The 22,895-nt window shown below is 38.6% G+C and overlaps 1 protein-coding gene across 20 annotated transcripts in view; it reads left to right on the top strand.

The window, feature by feature from the left end:
* Positions 1–4,298: 4,298 nt before the first annotated feature.
* CLOCK (clock circadian regulator) overlaps positions 4,299–22,895 on the top strand; it is a 65,012-nt gene continuing 46,415 nt past the window's right edge. For 3 of the 20 annotated variants that reach the window (XM_030238982.2, XM_030238981.2, XM_030238990.2), the window contains exons 1-3: positions 4,301–4,471; positions 14,545–14,646; positions 16,811–16,893. The gene's annotated coding sequence lies outside the window, so the exon portion shown is untranslated. Of the gene's footprint in view, positions 4,472–4,591; positions 5,122–14,544; positions 14,647–16,810; positions 16,894–22,895 lie in introns of those variants that run through there. The other 17 variants (XM_050973349.1, XM_030238984.2, XM_030238985.2 and 14 more) reach the window with 13 other exon arrangements.

Genomic DNA, 22,895 nt, shown 5'->3' on the forward strand with positions numbered 1-22,895 from the left:
TTGACTTGAACAAATCAAAAGCCCATCAGGAAATGTCTCAGTTATGCAAACTGAGGAAATCTTGTTAGTTTATCCACTGCCCTGTAAATTCTCTAATGGTGGTTGAAGTTCTAACAGGATGCAGCAGAAATGTCAAAGGACTCCCATGATTAGTTCTGTTTATGTTAGCAATCTTATTAGATGTTTTTGAAAAGCACTAAGAATTAGTACAGAATGTTTAATCATTTTTTAGATTCAGACAAGTTTTCTCTTTTCCTCCTTTTCAAGTTTTTTGGGAGGGAGTTTCTTATCAATTGTCAGGAATCAAATATTTTTTCCAGAAGCAAAAGGAATAAGACAACCACATGAAATTGTTAGAATTACAGTAATTTAAATTTCAAGATCTGAAGAGAGAAAATAGCGGCCTTTCTTGATTTTCATTTGATTTGTATAACGTAGAACAAATCCTATCTTTTACCATTGCATAAATAAGAACCTCTAAGGAAACTTGTAATCCCTTATGAATGAGTATCCTCAAAATCTCTCATCACTATTAACAAAACTGGCTCACCTGTCTTTGACACCAAGGTCCTCAGGCTACACCAACTGATTTAACTTCAGGCAGATATAAAAGATCCTAATTGCTCAAAGGGCTGGAAGGCAACAAGAAAAACTCTGTTGGTTTTGGTGTTTTCTTCATCCATTTGTTGTTTTTGGGGGGTTATATAGATTGTATTTTAAATAGTAACTATGAAAATAATGAACATGGTAAGGCATGGTAAAAATAAAAATATACAAAGGTTTCCCTGATGTTACTTAAGGAGTGGAAAAGTATTTAATGTTAAACTAAGATCTAGTTTAAATAAAGAAAAATGTATGTTACAGATTCAAAACCATAATTTAAACTCTACAATGGACAAAATCAGTTTTAAAAACTTAGTGAGGAATGAAACTGAAGCACAGTGCTTGAAGTGTCTGTTAGCTTTACTAACATATTTCATATACTGTGCCTGCCATGTATTTTTAATTCAATAGCTTTTTAAACCACAATGATCTAGGAACAGGCTAAATAGAATCTGTCCTGCAATTTTTATAACAAATTAAAGCACACTATAGGAAAAGGTACTTGTGTTCTTGAAATGCTTTAATAACTTCAGTCATTTTACAAATAATTGAAGAAGTGTCATTATATTTCCTTATTATTTTCTAGTATTTCAATGTGTTTACTGGTTAATAAACACCTCAACCTGCTGGCCTGAAAGTTTCCAGAAGGCAAGTTTCTCAAAGCCATTGTAAACTGCTGCATTTAGAATTACAAGGACAGGTATATAAACTGGTGAAATACAAGGGAGGCTCATTGGAATAGCTAAACATAGGGGAATATATCTGAAAGCAGAAGGCACTAGGAATATTTCTAAATAATTCACATTATGAAAAATTTTATGTTGTTTGTAATCATTAGATCTAAAGGCCACTTTTTAAAGGTTGAAAAGGAATTTGATTATTTTTGAAGGGGAAAAAAAGTTCTGAAAAAAAAAAGCCAAGAATTTGTATAGAATTTGTGTAATTCTGTGGTGAGGATATTGCTGAAGCACGGGTATTTTCCAATTTCATGTTAAGATATTTTATTAAGATAAAAACATGTATTACTTGAAAAAAAATTAATTAAGATCATGTTTTCTGACATAAGTTAGTTCAAATACGGTTTTCTACTCCTTTGGTAAGCCTACTGGTGAATACCTACTGGGAGATACCACTGCTGGAAGCTTTTATTTTCCAGATTCAGAGATAACTAGTAGATGCATTTCAGAGACAATGGCTTATCTGCCGTTATCTGCCACTTCAAACTAGAACGCTAGCTAGTAGTTTTAAATGTAAATAGGTCATCAGGGACTTCAGATACCATTGCACAGTCCCTTCAAGTATCAAAGCTGGCTGCTATAAAAGTCACATTGCTTCCTCTCAGCATCGAGCCTCCCTCCCACACCTGTGGCAGCTGCAAGGGACACGCACACAGTGTGTGACAGTGGGAGCGACAGGGAAAGAGCCAAACCTCCCCTCTGGTGACCCTGTCTTTGTCCAAGCAAAGTGACCACACGGTTGTAATTAAAGCCATCAGATGTGACAAAGCAGCAGCAAAATCCAAGCTAATCTGCAGGTTAAAACTAGATGTTTCTGGTTTTGAGTCAGTTACACTGTTTGGAAGAAAAGGCTCCAGGAATATTAGCCAACCTTGCTTTGCAAGGATTACGTGGATTGTGACAGGATTTCAAGTCAACATCCACTCATTTTAATATTCTGGAGTGATGTGAAATTTAGTTTCAATACCAGTTTCCTCAAACAGACCCTCTTTTGAACAGGCCAGCATGGATCAAAAAGGAACACATTAAAGCAGGTGGTTGTTCTGTGGCTCTGAAGTATATTATGCAGGATGGCAATGGCATTTCTCTAGGAAACTTGGCTATAGGGAATGTAAGTGCATTGAAAATTTCTGCATTTCCAGCTCAATGCAGTCTCACCATTCACCAATTCACAAAAGATCTGTGCTCCTAATTTGGCATTGTTTAGAAGTTGTGCTGGCTCTCAGATAGCCCCTCTGAATCCGACCTATCAGTACACAGCAAAGTCACAGTGATGACAAGAACAGATCAATAGTATTTCTAGGAGAACAGCAGTTTCAGAAAACCATCACACCATCTCTAAGCTGTCCTGTCCCTTCAGGGCTCTACAAAATACTGCCAAAAGAGAAGTAGCATTAAAAAAATGATCTCGCTTAGGCCACAGCTTTGGAAGAAAATGCAAATGTGTATCATCTCCACAGCTGTGTTGCCTGTTCAAATCTTGTCAAAGAATAACATGTCACTCCAACATTGTAGTTAGTAGGTGTTATTCTCCTATATCATGCAAGGTGTGAGATACTGCAGGATCCCTATTTTTTCTGAAGAATTATCACTGATTATTAAAGATCTTTAAGCAAATTCGATAGATACACCCTTTAGTTATTTGCAGCCTACTGGCTTCTCTGCCAAATTCTTCTTCTGATAATTAGACATTTTTTTTTTAATATTCCTACATTTTCTCCTGGATGTTCCATTCCTGTTGTACCCTCTTAGCTCTACTATGTTTCATCAAAAGAGCACTATCCTTTGTGCAAGAGATAATATTAGTAGCTTTTCTTATGTTACATTTTCCTCAACTGAAAGCTGCAATCAGAGTATTATGAATCAGTAAAGAAACTTAGTATTTTTACTAATGCTTTTCTGAATTCTTTCAGTGGAAAAGCTCATGGTTCGCTCTTTGGGAGCACTACTGGTATAGAAGCTCCTGACCCTACAGTATCTTTTCATAAGACTTTGGTCACAATTGTGAATCAAATGAGGAAATTGAACTACCTGAAGAGTAACCCATAAAGGAAATCCAAGACAATTTACAGTCAAGTTCTTTATTTTGTTCTAGACACAAACGCGAATTAAACTTCTATAGATACTTTTAGATACATTGCTACTCAGGTATCAACTGAAAAATAAAATCCTTTTTAACTGAGTGAAAAAAATTGGGATGGCTTACACAATATTACTCCTAAACGTTTTATTTTACAAAAAACGATTCGCCTTCTGCAGGCATAAGAGGATTATGTTTAAATAGTCGCCGCATATTATCGAGCGGTATTAAAAGCCTCGTACGCACAAAAGGGTTGAGGGAAACACGGCTGGTCTCTGCCGCTCTGGGAATTTCACCCGTGTATGGACAGGAAAAAAGAAACCGCGGACCTCCGCTGAGACGGGTTCGTTGAACCCTAAATACCTCGGGACACATTTCCCGGAGAGGACCCGGGATGTCGCTTGCTCCGCTTTGAGAATGCGCGTGCGACCGCGTTCTGTGCCTGGTTCACCGTGCCAGTGGGGGAGCGTCTCCGTTCAGCGAAGCCCCTTCCGCGGTCTCGGCGAGCGGCTCTGCTCCTGCAGCACGGTGCCGGCTGATGTCCCTCGCAGCCCGGCTGCCCGCCCGGCGGCCCCCGCGGCTCGGCGCCGCCGCCCTTTCCTGCGGGCGCGGGGTGAGGCGAGGGGAGGTGAGCCGAGGTCAGGCAGGCGCGCGCCCACCGCGCCTGCGCAGCACGCGCAGCCCTCCCCCGCCCCGCTGCGCACGCGTGGATTGGCTCGCGCGCAGAGCGGGGATCGCCGCCCCGGTGTGTCGCTCCTGCGCACGCGCGGCGGCGGCGGCGGCCCCGGGGTGCCGCGGGGGTGCAGTGCGCGCCGGCGCACGCGCGGTGGCGCGAGGCGCCGCGGCGGCCGGCGGCGGTGGGGGCTCGGCGGCGCAGGCGCGGTGGTGTCGGGGGGACTCCCGGGCCCAGGTGCTGCTGTGCCGCCGCCGCCGGAGGAGCAGCAGCAGGAGGTTCAGTCAGGCAGTGCCGGCGGGCGGCGGGCGCGGGGCTGCGCGCGGGGAGCGACGCTCGCCGGGGCAACGCGGGCGGGCAGCGGCAGCGCAGGGCCAGGTGAGCAGCGAGCGCGGCGTCGGGCGGTGCAGGCGGACCCGCCGGGCCCCGGTGTGCGGTGGCGAGGGGAAGGCGGGGACGCGGCAGGGAGGGGAGCGGTGGAAGTTTGACAGCGGCGGCGTGTGTCTCCCTCCGCGAACCGGGTGGCGGGAGTGCAGCGGCTGCCCTTGGGCGGGCACGGCCGCGGCCGGGGGCGGGGGGCGCTCGCGGGGCACCCGCTAGGCCCGGTGACCCACTTTGCTCCTGTCACAACTCCCGGGCGCGTCGGGAGCGCTGCCCGCCTGGCCCCGCGCCCGCGAACCGGGCAGGGCGAGCGCAGGACTCCTCGGCATCCCCCGGGCCGGGCCGCGCCGCGCCGCGCCGGACCGAGCTGAGCCGCGAGCGGCACCTCCCCTCGCGGCCCCGCCGCCGCCACTCCGCGGGGCCGCCGTCCCGCGGGCGCCGGGGGGACACGCCCGGCCCCGCTGCCCCACGCGCGGGGGAGGTTTCCGCGGCGGCCCTGCGGAGCGCGGGTGTTTACACGGCGGGCGAGCGGGCGGGCGGCGGTCGGTGCCCGCTCGGCCCCGGGCCCTGCCCGCGGCGGGACAGCTCTGTGGGGCCTCCGGCTCCGGGCGGTGGCGAGAGCGTGCCCCGCGCTCTCCCTGCGGCAGGTGGGCTGGAGCTGCGGGGTTGCGTATGCACTTCTAGGCTTTTTCCCTTCCCCACCCCCCCTTTTTTTTTGGTTCCGATAACTTTATTGGGGTAACTGTAGCATGTTCGCGCTCGTAAAACCTGAGGGATTCTCAGTAGCCCCCTGTCCTTTTTCGAGTTACTGCGGCCTTAAAGTCAGTGTGTTAAATACTCCGTGCATGCAGGTGTGAAATACGACCAGCGAGGGACTGGAAATCCGTAGTACTTCAGTTATGTGTTTGGGTTAAGGTGGATCAGGGTTTTTGGTTGGTTTCACTTTCAAATTCCAGATACTTTAGGCCTCGATATTAATTCGAAATGTTTTTTTTTCCATGAGGAGGAGTGCTTATGAGCTGATCAAATATATTTGCAGTGAGATTTTTTTAAGGCCGTTGTTTTCATGTGCTGATAAGAGTTTTCCTACCAAGAGGCACAGGGAAAGTTAGGTATGGCTTTGGCTGGACTATGAAACTGCATGTAGAGGCAGAATGGCCAGTCATAGAAGCTGATGCTCTGAATCCTCAAAGTTGGTATTCTTTCTTAAATGACTGGTTGACAAACACTGCTTTTGGTGGCAGTATTGACTTGACCTGGCCTGCCTCTTCCTTGCCCAGCTGCACCAGCACAACGGTTCGTGGAATTGTGTCCCATAAGTAGCTTGAGGAAATGATTCAGGTTAAAATTAACTACCACGGTTTTATGTTTTTGTTTTTTCTTTTTAATGTGGTTATATTAAACCTGTATAATTTCTCTGGCTAACAGGTGTGACAGGAGGCAAGAGCACTGTTTAAACAAATACCCTAGAGAAAGAAGTACTTGAGAAATACACCTCGACTGTGGTAGTCCTGGCAAAGTTCAGTATGAACAGTTGCAGTTGTTTCACAATGTTCAGTTTTACAGAAATAATATTGACTTTGTTTATAAATGTCTGTAGGGTTCAGGCCTGTTATTTGAAATTGGACAGCATTTAATTTTTGTAATAGAGGGATTCTACTTGAAAGTAACTCTGCTTTTAATTTTTTAAAATAAATTAAACGATTAATTTTCATATGTATCCATTTAAGATACTTCCTCAAACTCGTTACAGACTCTACTTTCAGATTGTCAGACATAATATATTTGGTTTAGGTTCCTTTTGAAGAATATGGCAACTTTGTCTGAGAATTTTGTTGGTAAGGCAAGGGTTACTGCTTCTTAACAAGCAATTCAAACAGGGAAAAAACCCCCAAACTTCCGGGTTGATATTTAATAGTTTAAGGTGCCATTCAGCCATGTCTTGTTTTTTATTCCTTCCGCTTCGTGTTCTCGCATGGAAAAGTTTTAACACCTTTAGGTAAAATAAAAGAATGCGAGGCAAATGGTGTGTTTTCATTACTAATGCTCCTCTAAGGACCCCCAAACCTCTGCTGTAGGTAACTGTAGTCTTTTTGTACTAAGCAATTTGAAAACTGAGTGGTAATTACCTTAAATTTAATTTGCAGTGTTGGTTAATTAGCTGCTTAGTATAGAATTTCACAGAAGTCATGAATCTTTGTGGTTGGATTGGTCTTGCAAAAATAAATTGCTGCTTTTAAGAGCTTTGAACTTTTGCTTTTTTTCCCCCTCTATTTTAAATTTCTGCAAAAAGTTGAATATTAAATGAGTTGATATTAAATAGCAGTAGGGGTATTGCTCCCCACCTTCTCCACATGTTCTTTATATGAAATATTTTTATACACTTGGAAAGTTGTGATTTTTTTTATTATTAAAATGAATAAACTTGTATTGAAAGTAGTTGTGAATCCAAAATGCAGTTTGCTTCACTAGGTAATTTCTTCATTTGAAAGCAGCTCCTTTTTTATCTATGCTTTCCTTTAGGAGATACATATAATTTGTTGTCAGTGCCTCCTGGTTTCAGCTTAGTTTTATAGATGGAGACTATGAATAGCTCTCCTCTTAGAGTAGAAAATTAGTATCTTAATACAGTTTTTAATACAAAATATAATTCAGGAGAAGTGGAATTACAGCTGAAAGGTGCCTTTTCATCCCATTGTCATGAGTTAGTTTTTCTTGAGGCAAAGGCTTTGATAGATCTCTGAAGTAAAGAAAAGTTCATTTTAGTGTTTCAGCCTTTTTAAAGTGCTAGCTTCTCTATGAACACTGCAAACTGTGAAGGCCAAATGTGAAAGCAGGTGTAGAACTGTTTCTGAGGATTGGTGATGTTAGTAGGTAGTGGTGTAGCAAAGTCAGTAGTGATTGTTCCTGCCATTCTTACTTTCTGTTTATTTACTTTGCAAGGTATCTTTAACCTTTCAGTGCTAATGAACTGGTTCAGACTGAAGAGGTGGCACTAGACCAGGAGAGTCACCAGGCTGTTGGGAGAGCACTGGCTGTTTTACAGGAGCTTTATCTCTAGAGGCAAAAAAAGTGTGAGACTACAGATAGTCACCAAACCACTTAAGTGTTTCTCTCATCTTAAGCTTATATTGAATTATTGTTAGTAGCATTGATATTATTATTTTGGATTTATTGGTCTTTCAGAGTAAAAAGACGTGTTGGAAGCACATCTTCATTCCCTTAGCAGAATCTGAAATGAGAGATCCTGGTGTCTGTCTGTAACTGTGGTACAAGCCTATTGGGGTAGATCTGTTAGGAAGGTACCTCATTGACTTCTGTGTAGATGGTCCATCTGGGGAAAGGAACTTACTAGGATAGTTGGTTATTTGTTAACTCAGTGGGAATCTGTAATAATTTGAAACTCTGACAGACATTACACTGTTTATTTGTTGTAGGACTTAAAAGATGTGAAATGCAAAATCAGGGTTGAAATTGCTGCCCTGCAGCATTGAATTCTCTATCCCTACTGCTGCCACAAAATTCCTTTGTCATGTAAAAGCCATTTTAATTTTGGTATACCTCACCTCTGAGTGTTTTATTTTATTGTCTTAGTGTTCTCTTACCATACTTTTTGTGTGTATTATAAAGTCTTTATTATAGCTACTTTTAGAATATATAATCATATACATATAAAATGTTTTGGTCCTCTGTGGTTATCATATTTTTAATATTATGTGGAAATAACAAGGTTTCACAGATTCTTTCAACAGTTTAGAGCTGCACACTTTGGACTCTTTCCAACTGTTGCATTTTGTCATTAAAATCAGTGAATAAGTTTCCTTATTCTGTACTGATGTTCTGAGTATATTATGAAACCATTATTAATAGTATTAATATTTTATTATATATAGATCCTTAAAAATTAGTTATATATATGAGATTTAAGAGTGATAATGACTTATATTTGGAGTGTGATGCTTTTGAAGCTCAATATATACTATGGGCATTCCTCATATTCATGATAAAAATGTAGCTAAATTAGGAATAAATGTGGCTACTGCAATGCTTTTTTGCTAAAACTGTGTGTGTGATCATGTCAGAGTGTGTGAGAAGGCTTCCGTTTCGAAGCTAATGTCATTTTACCAGGAATGACAGCCTGGTACCACAAGATAAATAGTGTTAGACTGTTATCTTTTTGTTAAAATAAAACACTTCTTGGAGTAAGACAGATCCAGTAAAGTGGATTTTAAAAATAAATATATGTGACATAATTCTTCCGTAGAGGTCTTTCTAGAGTTCCAGTAAAAAGGATATTTGCAGGTACCTCGGAGATGGTTTTGATGTATGTTATTTTTGGTATATGGCCAGATCCATAAAATAATATGGAGGAGTCAAAATTGATTTAGATGGGTTTTGTGCATCCAGTCCCAAATAAAACTGGTATCTGTGTTAGAGGTTTCTAGGTTTTCACTAGTAAAGTTTTCCAAAGTTGAACACTGAGTTTTATTCTCATTCACATCTTCCAGAATCTTATCATAACCGAGCATCTTGGCATCTAAATCTGTTTACTATTCATAAATTAGGCAATCTGTAAATTAGGCCTTCACTTGTTCAAAGGCATGTTCAAACCACACCTCAGGCACACCTATGGAATTGGACTTGGACCAAAACCCTGTGGTGACTCTCCCTTTTGTTCAGAAGCACAAAGGAGTGAGGAGGAAGAGGTTTTTTTCATGTCTCCTGTAAAAAAAAAAAAAAAAAAAAAAACAACACCCAAAATAAACAGCAAACCAACAAAATGCCAAAGCCTGGAACCTCACTTTTCCTTGCAGACAAGATGATTAAAGTCTAATTGGGCTAAAGAGATATACTAGGCCAGTTGTTTTCTTGGAGGAAGAGGACATGATGCCTATATTCTGGCCTGTGTTCCATTTAAAATTTTGAATGCCATTACAACTGGAACCCAAGAATTACATCTCTTCTTTGCTGCCTTAGGCAGCATACTTCTGGCGCTGCTCTGTCCAGTAAAGCTTTACTTTTTATTTTTGCTTCCATATTCTGAAAATTGCCACTGAAATGAAAAGTTAAGAGTTGATGCATCTTCCCAGTGTGATGCAGAGCCTGCTGAGAAATTAGGGTTTGAACCCTGAAGACTAGAGATTGGCTTTCCAATTTCTGTGATCCAGGTTACTGTGCCATAACTCTCTGCTGCTGGACAAATGAGAGCACATATTTTCCCCTCTGATGGCATGTTAAAAGAACATATTATGCCTGCTTTGATGGGAAAAGCTTAGCTATGTGTATGACAAGGATGGGGACTTGGATTGTGAGTACTAACCTTACCTATGTCCTAGGCCTCCAGAAACTGGTGAAGGCAAAATACTGTGTTCACTGGTTACTTATATAGTTTGTATCTCTATTAACTTTTGAAGAAGTCTTGCTGAATGATGCAACTCTCCCTGGCTTTGTTACTTAAGAATTGTAGATCCTTTTTGTAGATCCTTTTGTATGGAATACTCTTTTTGGGCCCTATTTTAGTGAAGACTGTGCTGCTTTGGGGTCTACTACAGCCAGAGCAAGCTGCAGAATTTGCTAACCATGCTGCATAGTAGTGGTCTTGCTGTGGGACACTTAGAAAAGGAAAAATACTCTGGAAATGGGCTGATCACCCAGCATTATGTCAGAATTTTAAGTACTTTCTAGCAGGGAGTAGTATTGCTAGCAACCTTATCTACACGAGTTTTTAGCTTGCAGCATCACAAGTTGTGAGTGTATCTCCATTGCTTGTGGAAGAATGATCCCAGATCCCATAATCATGTCATTATCTGCTGAACTGGTAGATCTCGAGAAAGTTTCAGCACTTTCTTCATTGAGGCAAGTATTTGTGAATATAGAGGACAGGCTGGCTGCTAAGAAGTATCTCTTGTGGGAGGTTAATGTATGAGTTTCTTAATGTACATTAGAAACACTGAGGAAATATATATGTTTACATCTTAAATTATGATCTTAATTAAAGCATGAGATACTAAGCTGCCTAATAAAAAAGGTACTTCAAAACACATTAATACAGCTAATTTAATATTTCAAATTCTGAGAATCCTGCTGCTGTTACAAATAAAACATAAGTCTCCATTTTTATGTTTCAGTAAAGTTTTTAATGAAGTAGTTAATAATAGTTTCTGGCATTTAAGGGCCTTAGAAGTGTTTGGTGGCTATTTCATTGCATGTTAAATGTAATGTCAGTTACTGCTTGTTGGGTTTTGGCTATTACTGGCATGCACCTTGGCAGAACACTGTTCCAAGAGTTTAGAGGTTGCTGTTGAGAAGATGTTTGTGAATAAGGTGTGCTAAGGTAGAAGGTATGTAATTTTTCAGATTACTCTTGCTAGGGATATGTTAAATGCTTGGATTTTCACCAGTCATCCAAAAGCCTCAAGATACATTAGGAGGAAAAAACCTGTCTTGTTTCTTGTGGTAACTTTCCCACCTTAGTTCCCCAAAGCCTAATTTGAAACCTACATGTGAAATTGTAAAAAAGATAAAAAAATATTTACCAAAAGCTGCTTATTTCCTTGGCTCAATAAACAACTAAGAAATTTTCCTCGATTAAAATCTGTAGGGAGTTGCCTTTTTTTTAAACCTGATTTCCTAAGAAAATGTGATTTATACTTTTTCCTTGTTTTGTCTCATTCTTTCCTTACATATTCACCAGTAGCTTTTGAAGTAGTTGATCAGTTGTAGCCATGTTTGTAGGAGGGATGGAAATCACAGACTGTAATGTTACCACAGCTTTTGGGAAGATGGGCAAGCTGGATAGAGAAATGTGTCACTGCCCTCTCTTGAGAGACGTAATGCCATGGGATTTTGGTACTGACCTGTTTTTTTTAGCATGCACTGGGTCTGTGTTGGATGGGAGACCAGGACTTGTATGTGTCATCAGGGCTTGAGGAGATAGGAAGAACATTAGGCTGTTTTGGAAAGGGAGGGGGACCAACAATATCATAGTGTGACATTATTGCAAAATAATAATAAAAGTAATATTTTTCTGTCTGCATAAGAACAATAGACAGTATTTCCCAAATCAGATTTCCAATAAGCCCTCTTCTCTGTCTTGTAAAACAGAGTTACTTGTTGAAAAGCAGGAACTGAATTTATGTCTAGAATGCATTTCTCAGCTTCTTTCCTATCTGACCTGTATTTGCATTTCTTATTTATCATAATAAACAGCAGACTGAAATCAACTTGAAGATTTTTATGAAATCTCAGTAGGGAATTGTAGCATGTCCTGCTGGTTGGTTTAGAAAAACTGAAAATCTAGTAATGCTAAAAGTGAAGAAAATTTTATTAGCTTGTGCTGCTTTCATTTCTAGAGAATTCTCTGCTGTATAATATGAAATATACTTGTTAATACTCATAATCTTCACAAATTTCAATTTATTGATTTCCAGTATTAAAATGATTCATTTAAAAATATAGCAGACTGCAAAATAGTTATTTTTAACTTGTGCTTGTTTTAAAGTAGTTTTCATAGTAACAACAAATACTCTAAAGGAAACAGGGTTTTCCTCTACTGCAAGTAGAAAAGCAAGTAGCAGCATGAATCACAGCTTCCAAGAACTGTCAGAATAGAAATGCAGATTCTCTCTCTCTCTCTCTCACACACACACACACACACACACACACACACACACACACACGCACACACACACACTTTCCTGTCAGTTTTAATGTAGTAATGTGATTTAATAAAGTTTTTTTGCCATCCACAGTAGCAACATCCATCATGTGTAATCAAGCTACTACTAGCAGTTGTGTGTTTGAGAACTACTGTTCAGAGGTAGTATGGTAATTCCACTGATAGCAATTTTACATATAATATATTTTTCTGGAACTGTTTTTGTTGTTAAAATGTTCTACTTCATTTTTTTAATATAGTATTTTTTCCAGCTCAGAAGCATTAGCTAAACGTTTTGTGCTGCCCTAGAGCTTTTCATGATGTTTCATAGATAATAAGATAGAGTTTCAGCCTTGAGAAGCTTGTGATCTGAATTTCACTGACATAGAAAATGATGCCAATGACCTCAGAAAGGGGGACGAGGATTCAAGTTAATAAGCGAGTCATAGTGAGTGAATTAAACAAATTCTCATTTCTAAGAAAATGATAAGATAGGTCAGCAACAAGTAATATGAGAATATAGAAGCAAAAGACAGTGTATAGTAAGTCCAAATAATATACAGATTTGGAGGAAAAGAAGCAAAATATTTTTCAGGATTTGGAAAGCATAATGAGATCAGAAAAGTCGTCTGGATCAAGAGAAAGAGTAACTAGAAGATTTTATGAAATAGAGCAAGAAAAACATCTATATAAACTTAAAAATTATGTTGATGGGTTTAGCTCTTCTGAAGAGAAAAAATGAGACAGGAAAATGATTTGAGAATATGGCAAACTGTTTTGATCACTTTGGCAGGGAGGTTAGGACACAAATTCTACTACTAAGATATTTTTTTTAACCCTTTTAGAAATTTAGCTATCACTCGAACTTGCTTTTAAAGTGAGTGGCAAAATAACAGGCATCTGTGCCTGAAAATTTCATCTCAGGCATTCCTGTTGCTCTGTTGCTACCTTCTATTACACTCAATTTTTCTACAAGCTGGAGGACCTCATATGAATTTCAGTACAATTGAGAGTGGGCCTATAGAAATTTTTACCATCAATGGTGATTGACACACTACCATTTTATCCAAGTCAAAAGGATCTCAAACTTTTTTCACTAAAATAACTGAAATTGCTTTTCCAAATTATTTTAGGTAAATTTTTACTGCCTTTATATAGACAATTATATTTATGGTTGATTTAGACTGAGTTACATTAAATTTTATGCTGCCAACAGAGGAACAAAAAATAATCTTTCATAAACTGGCATAGATTTTTTAAAAAATGCACCTACATTTCTTGCTCTGTAAAATATATTTTGCCATTTCTTATCTACATGCTGGTATTTGATTCAAATAATTGATTTTTAACATTTCATATTTCATTTGACCACTTAAAAAAATAGATACATAGGTGATAATGGTTTGCATTTCTTATCCCATTAGACTTGGCAGTAAATCTTCTTCAAACATTGGCATTCTTCCCCAGGCTGACAGCTTCTTCTTTCTATGTTATATATACTGGGGGACAAGGTGGTAAAGAACAGGGGTTTAGATGTTACTTTGTTTTGGCTATTTTATGTCAAAGGAAATCCGCCAATCCTTGCATACAATGGAAGGGAATAGATTTATGTATGCCTTAAAGGATGTGCTTTGCCATATGGGAGTGCTGAGTAGAAAATATCAGCAGTGGGTCAGTAGCAGTAGATTTTTCCAGCAGGATTGTCATCAGTTAGATGATATTACTGGGTTGGTGCATGTGTATTTAAAATACAGCATGGTGTGTAGGAATACAGAATTAATGATCTGTAGCAGGCGGGGAGCTCTTTCTTCATTGAATAAGTAGAGTGGTTTTGTATAAAAATCTCTGTTGTATAGTTAGCTTTTGCTCAGCACATCTTACTGAAATTGGTTTTTTATTAGTGAGAGGAGTCTTGTGATGTTGCATGCCATGTTCTCTGAGAGTTTCAAGTTGTGTGCTGAGGTAGTTCATGTGTGCTGTTTGAACCATAGTACACACAGTTAAGATTTTATTGATGCAATTTCTTTCCAGAAGTTTGCATAGTGTATTATTAATGTTCTGCAAGGTCATAATACAATCCGAAGCAATTGTAATATTAATGTTTTGTAGACATTGTTACATCTGTAAATTTTGTGTTAAATTGGGTTATCGCATGTCTCACAGGTTTGGATTTCAGACAGTGCCAGAACTATGTAAAAGGTGGTGTGCAATGTTGAAGTTCTCCTTCATCAGTATTTACATCATTCTGTTGAATAGAAAAATTAGAAAGTGAATTTTTTGACAATTTAAGGATGCATATGAAATTACTGCAATGGCAGGAGAGAAAACAGAAATAATCAAGGGCTCATCCCTAAAAAGTTTTTTTTAATAGATTAATTTTCATTAAACGATGGGTTTTTTTGTTGTTTTTCAGAAGACTGTGCCAAAGAAGACTTTTACTCAGATGACATCACATTTGGACTACTAATGCTACCCACCCACTCTACAAGGCACAATGTATTTCTAGGTAATTTAAGTAAGTATGTAGATATTATTGCTACTAGAACAGTAAGGCTTTAAACAGAAACAGCTCTTTTTCAACCTCAGGCAAGGTAGACATTCCACTTCAATTTAAGATTCAAATTAATGCTGTGTGTGGGCAAGAATAAACTTTAAATAAGCTTTTTATAAGCTTTTATCCTGTACACTGGAGCATGGAATGAAACAACTGAACTGTACCTGAGCTGTCTTGGAAACTAGAAGGAAGAAAAAGCCTTATGAAGGCACTGTCCCCAGCAGTGCAGCGTGCTAATGTGGCCCAGTGGTTTCTGGAGACTAAGCTAATATCTCTCCTAGGGATGTGTTTGAGTGAGTGAGCATATGTACTGCCATGCTCACTGCTTTTCCGAGTGTTTTTTTTTGTTTGTTTGTTTGTTTGGGGGTTTTGTATGGTGTGGTTTTTTGTTTGTTTGTTTTTTGTACTGGTTTTTGGGTTTTTTTGTTTTGTTTTGGATTTTTCTTTTTCAGATGCTTTTGTTGAAGTCACTTAATACCCCATTTGTGTAAGGATATGGCAGAAGAATGCATTTTAATGGGTTCAAGTACCACTATCTCTGTTCACATGTGACCTTATTTAGAAAATGGTTGCTTGTCCCTGCTTCTTTGATTGGACACTGTGTGATGTCCAGCTGAGGATGGGCCAGGAGGTGCAGATTTTCATCTTTGCAAGATTTGTCCATGTTGTAGCTTGCAGTAAGGTTGCTGATTGCTTTGTGCATTACACAGAGAGAAACACAGAATGGCACGGTAGTTTGTTTATGGTTCATCTTTTGAGCAACAAAGGGATTTTGATTCTGTGTATCATGAGGATCATGGCTATGGCCCTCTGTAGACTTCATGGATGTGTTTTTATGTTTTATCTTTCATCTTTCTAAGTAGGCATTATTTTTCAGATGTTCTGTTGTTTGTTTGACTGGATCAAAACATGCACTTTTATACTAGGTCAAAAAAACCCCAAGAAATCCATCTATTTATGTAGAACAGGCATTGTGCCAATCTTGCTGAAGTGGGATTATTTTGTCTTGCTGGCAGAAAGCCTTCCTGTATTCCTAGTGGCTTATAATGCATCGGAGGTGCATGAAGTATGGTCATGAATAGAATAACAGGTAGCAGTGCTTGTAGTTAATGGTGCTCAACACTTTCTGTTCCAGAACCCTGATTTTAGTTCCTTATAATGTACTAAGACTTAAATCTCTGTTCTATGTCTACCTAAAATTTGACCAAGCATCAGCTTGTGTCTGAGGATGAATGTACTGTTAGAGGGAAGAATGTACTGTTTTCTTGATGCAAAATGCAATGAAAATTTTGCTACTGGAAAAATAAAGCACCTGCATATGCTGGAGCAAGCATTCAAGGTTTTAGGAGAAACAAATTGTTATGCTGCAATATTTTTTTCTGCTATCCCACTTACATTAGGCAGCATGATAGATTTCTGAAAATATGTTTTGTACTAGTTCAATGAATTTCCTAAATCCATTTCATCTGTCCAAATCAGATGAGGTAGATATGTTCCAAATCCTTTTAGTCATAAGCAGTCAGGGCTACTGAGCATGTTCTAGCTGGACTGTGAGAAGTAAACAGGGCTAATCTCCTTGACTCCATTGTAGTGTCAGGTGCAAACACTGAGTAAGATTTTCTTCTGTACTCCGTGCTTTTCTTTAACTTATCATGCATGTACTGTTGATTTGGTCCTTTAAATTCTGCTTCAGCAGTATATTTCCATAACCATTGTCGATTTTTTTCACTCAGTTTTTTCTCTATTCTTTGCTTGTTTTCTTTATTGCTTTTATGTGAACATTCTCTAATGTTCACAAGTTCATTATTTTATCATAATAATATTGATCTTTTGGGACAGTGCAGGCTGTGTGTGGTTAAAAGTTATGAAATACTTTTTTGAGCATCCTGAAAACCTCTGTGTGTTGTGCATCTTTGATACTGCTTTTTAAGTAACATTTTTAACATGAAGACCATATTTGTTCTGAAATGGAAAGAAAAAAGTAATATACTTAAAATTTTCAGATTATGTACATGTGAAATTTTGTATAGTGTTGTCTTTCTTAAAAGACAGTTTTTCTTTAGGAATTGCTCTAAAGAGATCTGATTTTTTTTTTTTTTTTTTTTTTTTTTTCATCTAAATTTAGCAAATGTAGAGAGAAGCCCATTCTTTCATTTGCAAAATCTTCTGGAAATCTATTTGGATCTTACTGAAACTTAGTGAAACTAGGTGAGTCTGAATAGTTCGGTTATTTTAAGCAACTAATGAATTAATTTCATTTGAAAAAAAAAAAAGATTAAAAATCCAATTCGTAATTTACAGTTCTTGGAGAAACTCTGGCATATAACCTAAAATCTAGAGGATTAAATTATAATGTAAATTACGTAGCCCAGAAAATAAAGGGCGGAGATTAAGCAATATATTCCTGGCTTTACATCTAGGGTAAAAAGCTGTGTATACACCAAGTATATTTTATCTAGTGTTTCTTTAATGAAGTTATTGCATTCCATAGATCCCTTGATGAGCTTCCTTTTGTATTTCTTTGTTCCTGTGGCTGTTCTCTGATATGATGTTTAGAACCAGGCTAATTTCAGTCTTACAGTAGACTAATATTCCTGTGTCATTAATCTGATTTTTCTCAATTCCCTTAGTTGCTTAGCGCAGGATTTAGAGATCAGTTTGAGTCATTGCAGTAAACCCACTATCATCTTTAACCCTTTTAAATTTTGTTTGAGTTAGGGGAGGTTAAATCACAGTAGTAGTGCTTACAAACCTTTTTCAGACTATATCTGAATTTCCACGGAAAAAACAATACTCATACCTCTGTCTAAAAGTTCAGAGACGCAAGAATATTTACTTTTCCCTTACTGTATTTAATAGCACAGGTAACAGGAGGAAATGAATAAATAAATGAGAGTAAGGCTGAAAGAAATAAGGTAGAAAGAAGAAGAGAAGTTAAATATTTGAAGTGAGAAAACAGGACATAAAAGATGAAGTAAATAAGTGAAGAAAAGAGAAATGAAGCCTAGGGATTTCTAGATTTATGTCTTCTGCTGAATTCTTGCACAGAGGAAATAAATTTTTTGTAGAACCAGTAAATGGTCTTTTATCATGATTTTGTTTTTCAATTGTGAGGCATTAAGAAGAATGCTTACAGAATTTTTCTGAAGTCTTTCAGTGCCATCAAGTATTCTGTTTATGACATGACATCTCTTTTGATTAGTCTGGTTTGAAAAGGTAGGGTATAATTCCAGTGTATGCTTTACAATTGTGATTTGGATGATTAAAACTGCTTTGGAGAAAATCTCACTGTTGTCTTCCCTTACCACTCGCTTGGCTCAGTGTGTTTGCACTACATTTCTTTCTCAGAAAACTAGTCTGTGAGTTCTGCTGTAGGTGCAGAGTGCTGCAGTGTTCTGTCTTTACTAGGGACATGGAGTTCTGCATCAATCATGAAATTCCTGGAAAAGTTTGAATGGTCCATGTGATAGTGATGTTTGCTTCTGGAGACCAGATGAAATCTAATCCAAAATAAACCCTCTTGAACAGCTAGCATGGGAGTGTCAGCACCAGCTGCTTTGATCTACTGATCCATTTCTACGGTTTCAGATTACTTTCTGATGGGGACAGAGCCATAGTTGTTCACTTTGGTTATAGGTCAGTAGATGAGGGCAGTGAACCTCTAAGATGTGTATCTATGCTGCAAGTACAGCCATGAGTTTGGGTGCTGATTTTGAAAAATTTTGAAGTGCTGGAAATACTTTTTTTTTCTATTTTTGTAATATAAACTGTGTTATGAGGCAAATAAATACTGTAAATGACAGTGGTTCAAATGACTAAATCGTAACTGCCTTTTGTAGTTCTGATGGATTAGTTCGTGTTTTTTCCATGCTTGTATTTTTAAATTGTTAAACAGAGGAGTGTTCTGATTTCTTTAATTTTACAGTTTTTGTATAGAATTTGAAAATACGGATGCTTCCCACTCCAGGTGTTTTGCTTGAGCTGCTCATCTGCATTGATAAAACCACAAGGCCGGTGTTTTATGACAGCCATTAAGTAAGAGCAACACAAAAAATGAAAAAGAGATGGCCTTTGCAGGTTTTTGCAGTTATTACCCTTTTTCATGTCTTAGCTGTCATGAATCATGACAGGCTTTTTTATTTTTTTGGCCTGGAATGAATTCCTCCGTTGTTAAGGTGTTGAAAATCTGAGTAATATTTAGGTGCTGGTGTTAAATCATTTTGTCTTGAAATAGCAGTTGAAAGAGTACTTTCCATCTGCCCTGTTTAATTTTTTTCTGAGTTTCCCAAGAATTTTGCATGTTTACTGTAGTATAATATCTCACATATCTAAGCCAGTAATTAGGACTAAATTCAGCTATGTTTGTTGTTTATTAGATCTTTGCAGCATCTTGACCTTGGCTTTCAGCATTTTTTCCAGAAAATTTCCAATATTTAATTAAGATTTCTGTTGATAGGGACCTTTAAACCTACAGTCTTTTAAAAAAATATAATCATTAAAAACTACCACCCAAAACTATTAAGCTTGTAGCAGCATAAGTAGCAGCAGCATTTTGAAACTGTTTGAAAAAAATCACTGGCTTTAATAAAAAGAATAAAGTTATTTTCAGTATTACTTAATTTGCTCAAAATTGAGATATAAGCCTCAATTTAAAATGAAGAAAAATGTTGAGAGTCAAAATGTGAGTTGTAAGCTAGTAAGTTCTGAAGACTCCTCCTTAAGTAATCTTGCCTTAAAAATATTTCACTGTTATGTTGAAGCGCTCTGTTTGTGTATTTTTAAATGTATTTGGTATAAGTAAACTGTTTCAACCTTGAATGTGTGCTTAAATACAATACAGCTGTTTTCATTACCCTGTTAGCATATAGCCTGAACTTAAAATTCATGTTAGTTTCAGGATTTCCTTGAATATTGATAACTTTTGTTATCCCACTCCTCAGTACCATAGGCCACTAGTAGGATCCTAGGTCTTTGAAACCATTCTCGCAATGTGAGCAGAAGGGAATTAAATAAAACCTGACTGTAAGTTTGGTTTTTGATAACTGATATATTAATTATAAATTGAAATAGCTACAATGCTTTTATAAATATTTCTTAGTGTTGCTTTTAGGGACTTAAGTGCTGGATGATCCAAGTCAGGTTTTGTTAATTGAGCAAAGAGCCCTGTGAGGGATAGAACCACCCACTGTGAAGCAGCCTCGATCCCAGCAGGATGATTCTCTGATGGTGGGAGTGACTGCCAGAGTGACTCCTGGATGGTCAGGCAGGGAACTTTCCTTAACCTTGGGATCTCAAGAGTGCAGAGAAGACTTTGAGGGGCAGGAAGTAAGCGCTCAGAAACAAGTATCTTGGTACATAGAAATAATGTTCTGTGAAAGAAAAAATTGCAAATTGTAGAAGATAAAAATGAAAAGACTGAGGAAGAAGGAATTTGTTGTTTGTCTTTTGCTGTTTATCTAGTCACCCTCAGAAGGTGATTTCAGTAGGTTTTCTGGACTTATCTTAGCACAAGCTCTGAAAGTTTCAGAGGAGGGAGTGCATGCTTCTACTGCTCAGGAGAATAAAGGAAAAGTGAGAAAATTTGTTATCTACATAAATAGATAGAGTTTTAGAAACACAGACCGTTAAAATATGTTAAATGTTAGTGTTACTTTAAACTATAATTTTTCTTTGAGCGTTGTTTCCTGAACGTTCAAAAATTCAGTTGTGTTCAGTGCTCTAATGTTAGAATTAAAATACTCTTTCTTTATTTCCTTTTAAGAATATATGCAGAGTGATTACTCTAAAATTAAATTAAATTTGGAGTTGATTTTGTATGCTTTTTCCTGTTGCTGCATTGCTGTTTCTGTTTAGTTCATGCATCACTCTCTCTTTTGTTGCAATAATGTATCATCTTCTCTTCTACCTGAATGAGTTCAATGTGACTAGGTGCTGCCTGGTTTATACTTCCTTTGGTTCTTGCTTGTAGCAGGGTGGGAAAAAGATACTTCGCATCTATACCCAAAGTGGTTACTGAGTGTTTTGCAAAAAGTTTCTAGGGACAATAAAACTAAACTTGTTTTTGTCTTAGTTTATTTATTAGACAAAACAAGAGCTACTTCCTCTCTGTATCAATTGCAAAACTCTTCTGGTTTGTTGCTTTCTTTGGAGCTGTGTTTCTGTTTTGGTTTGGTTGATTGCTTGGGTTTGTTTGTTTATTTGGTGGTTTTTTTTTTTTTTTGGTTTTGGGGGGGGGGGTGTGTGTCCCCTTTCCCTATTCAGGCACTTCTTGCCTTTGTGGTATGAAGTACTTGTCCTTTATCTCAAGTATTGCAATCACAGTTATTCCAGTTGAGCCCAGATTCTTCTGCTGAAAGTTCTGTCAAAAGAGTAACTCTCGTGTTTCCTTTAGTGAAATAAAAATCTGTAATTCTCTAAGTATCGTGTTGAGGATTTTTCACAGTGTAAGCTTTTTTTTTTCAATAACAGGTAGTTGTATTGAGGGATAAACTGAAGGATCTGGCAGAAAGTTAAGTTCTTTATTCCTGTTAAAGCCTGTTAACCATAGGAATAGAATAGTAAGTATGCTAATACAGAAGTGTGTTTTGCCACATATTTTTGGATAGAATCATAGGGTTGGTTTGGAAGAGACCCTAAAGATCATCTAGTTCCAATCCTTCTCCTCCATGAGTAGGGAGTGCCATTCACTTGATCAGGGTGCTCAGGATCACATCCAGCCTGGCTTCTAACTCTTCCAGGGATGGGCCATCTACAACTTCTCTGGAAAACCTGTTCCAATGCCTCAGCACCTTCTAAATAAAGAATTTTTTTACTAGCATCTAATCTAAATATTTACTTTTTTAGTTTTAAACTGTTCCTCCTTGTTCTGTATCTGCTTGTATAAAAAGTTGCTCTCTCTTTTTTTAAATCAAGGACTGGAAGGCTGCAGTGAGGTTTCTGTGGAGCCTTCTCTGCTTCAGGCTGGAGAACCTCAGCTCTCACAGCCTGTCTTCCGTAGGAGAGTCCAGTCTTCTGATCGTCTTTGTGACCTCCTCTGAGCCTGCTCTAACAGGTCTATGTCTTTCTTGTGTTGAGGATCCGGCAGCTGGCTGCAGTCACCCCTTCTCACTGGCCTTGATCTGGACATAGAGTCATTGACTACAATTCTCTGGCTGTGTCCATCCATCCAGTTAGTTTTCCCTCCAGTAGTCCACCATTTAAACCCATGTCTCTCCAATTTGGTGAAAAGGATCTTGTGTGGGACCATGTCAAAAGCCTTACAGAAGTCTAGTTAGATGACATTGGTTGGTCTTAAACTTGTCAGCTATTGCTCCATCATAGAAGGCCACCAGATTGGTCAGGCATGATTTGCCCTCAGTAAAGCTGTGCTGGCTGTCTCTGATCACCTGCTTGTGTTGTATGTGCCTTAAAATTGCTTCCATGATCTTCCCAGACCTTCATTTCTCCCTTTTTTTTAAAAATAGGACTGATGTTTCCATTTTTCCAGTCACAGGGTTTTTGTGTGACTGCCATGGCTTTTCAGATATGATGGAGAGTGGCATGGCAACATCATCTCATCAGGTCCCATAGACTTGTGGTCCCAAACCTGCTCTTCTCTTACAGTGGAAATACATTGAAATGACCATCCCCTAGTGCTTCCCATGTTTTGTTTTGTCCTTTTTTCAGCTACCTCATTCATTTTCCTTTTGTTACCACTTTGTGGTCTCCAAAATCATGTGCAGGCCTTCTGGGGAAAGTGGTGGGTGGAAGTAAGGAGGAGGAGATGCTTGTTTGGTAATTTTTGACTTGGACTACGCTTCAGTGTTGTAGCTTAAAATCTTCCAACTGTCTCATTTTATGGAAATGTGAAGTGTCACTTCTTTCATTTTGAAGATGCTTCCAGTGAAGTACACTACCTACTCCATTTTTCAGGCAGGCAAACAGTCCACTCTTCACAAGAGCCTTACAGAATAATTTAGCTGTGCATGAGTCACCCATGCTGGGAAATTTAGGCACCAGAAGCACTTCCGCAGCTGCACAGATCGTGGATTGTGCAATCAACTTGTAAAAAGTAAAGTGGTGACTAGCACTAAATATTTTTAGAAGTGTTTTACTTACATGTATGCATTTTTATGTGATATAGATAATTAAGTTTCAAATAAAATAATGGCTTTTAAAACACCTGTCATATGTTCTTGGGTGTTGCTGTTAGCTACTGTTGTCAATTTTTT

This window comes from Serinus canaria, chromosome 4 (assembly GCF_022539315.1).
Source record: "Serinus canaria isolate serCan28SL12 chromosome 4, serCan2020, whole genome shotgun sequence".
NCBI classification, from domain to species: Eukaryota; Metazoa; Chordata; class Aves; order Passeriformes; family Fringillidae; genus Serinus; species Serinus canaria.